The 1547-nt window shown below is 41.2% G+C and overlaps 1 long non-coding RNA gene across 1 annotated transcript; it reads left to right on the forward strand.

The window, feature by feature from the left end:
• Nucleotides 1-432: 432 nt before the first annotated feature.
• LOC121968318 lies at nt 433-785 on the forward strand. Its single transcript, XR_006108060.1, has 3 exons — nt 433-478; nt 578-646; nt 725-785. It is a non-coding gene; the product is annotated as an uncharacterized LOC121968318 (long non-coding RNA).
• The last annotated feature ends 762 nt before the right edge of the window (nt 786-1547 follow it).

Consider the following 1547-nt stretch of genomic DNA (forward strand, 5'->3'; position numbering starts at 1 on the left):
TTCCTCCATCCAGCGATTGTCTTTTACCTTGTGCGTGCAGATCCTTGAGGAAAAGGGGGAGAGGGCCGAGCCCTAACATCAATCTTCTCTCGGGATCGATCCACAGCCGGTTGTCAAATTTGAGTGGGGCGGCAGCAATTTGGGTCAAGGAGGTCCTGCTCTTCTTCCTCACCAGATCTTGGACAGAGGGATCCAACATTGTCTATCTCCCTTCACTGGGGGCCAATTTGTCGCCGGTGAAGTTGCCGTGCGACTAATGATTGGGACTTTCTCCTCACTGTAAGTTTGGCTCGAGCTCTCCTTCTCCCGTGCATTACTTTTCTTCTCTCCCGATCATGTTGCTTGACGCCACTGCCACTAACAGTACCTCACAGCCCAGTTGATCTCTTTTCTCCTCTCTTTTATGTTCTAGTGCCACCTCCAAGGGATGAACATTCAAGGTATTCCATCTAGGAGAGATCTTGGATATGGTACAAGGGTAAGTCAAGCTCAATGTTGATTAACATGGGTTGATTTCATACTTTGTTTGGGTTGTTGAGATTAGCTATGAGACTGACCTTGGAAAGAATTGGTGTAGGAGTTCTTGGTGGTTGTGGGCAGAGGTTAGTAGGGGATGTGAGCTCTTGATTTGTGGCCATGCCTCAAGGTGAGTTTCCTTTGGCGATGTACCTTTAGATTTTTCCTATTATTGCTCTGTTCTATTGGTATTGTTAATGGTTATTAGGTTATGTCTGGTTTAGAGCACATGGAAGCGTGTAGAAGGATTTGTTGTAGTTTTGGCCAAGAGTTTCCAGTAGCATTCTTCTTCGGATGAGTCAACATTGAAGTCTCTGGATTTGGGTAAGTTTTGGAGTTGATTTGTAATGGTTATTTGGTGGATGATTTATGTAGATGGATATATGATCGTTATTGGTATGTGTTAGATTGATTGGGGTTTGTATTGGGTTGGAATTTGTGGATTATGTTGGGATCTAGAAGGAGTGTGATTAAGGATTATTTGGAGGATTAATCAGAGATCAGATTTGAGTCGAGTTATCCTGATTGGGTGGGGATTTTATTTAGCTATTTTAATTCATATAAATTTAGCTAAATGAAATATATATATATTGATTGATGCAGGACCTTGATATGAGATGATTATCACGACGTGAGATTTATTTTGGACACGATCTACAGATAAAGGTGGGTATTTCTTCCTTGGCTCTATGTAGATTTTTATTGAGCTTAGTGCATGGTTTTATGTGATGGTTTAGGATGCTTTACCTTATATCGTGTTCGTTTGTTGTTTTCCTGCTTGATACCGATGCTTGACCCTTGTGATGATCTATTTAATTCTTATACAGTCTGCACTTTGGTTATCTATACTCTGTGGTATTTTTACATGTAGAGTATGTATGGTAGGGGATACTTCGTTGGTGGTATTCATATGGGGTTTGTCCATTGGTATGTCGTGTATACTTCTGTCTGGTGTGATGATTGGAGTTGTGTTGATTCTATGTCTGTGGTTTATACACGTGTTTGATGTGTTTTTACTGGAGGATACATGT

The sequence above is a fragment of the Zingiber officinale genome, chromosome 3B (assembly GCF_018446385.1).
Source record: "Zingiber officinale cultivar Zhangliang chromosome 3B, Zo_v1.1, whole genome shotgun sequence".
NCBI lineage: Eukaryota > Viridiplantae > Streptophyta > Magnoliopsida > Zingiberales > Zingiberaceae > Zingiber > Zingiber officinale.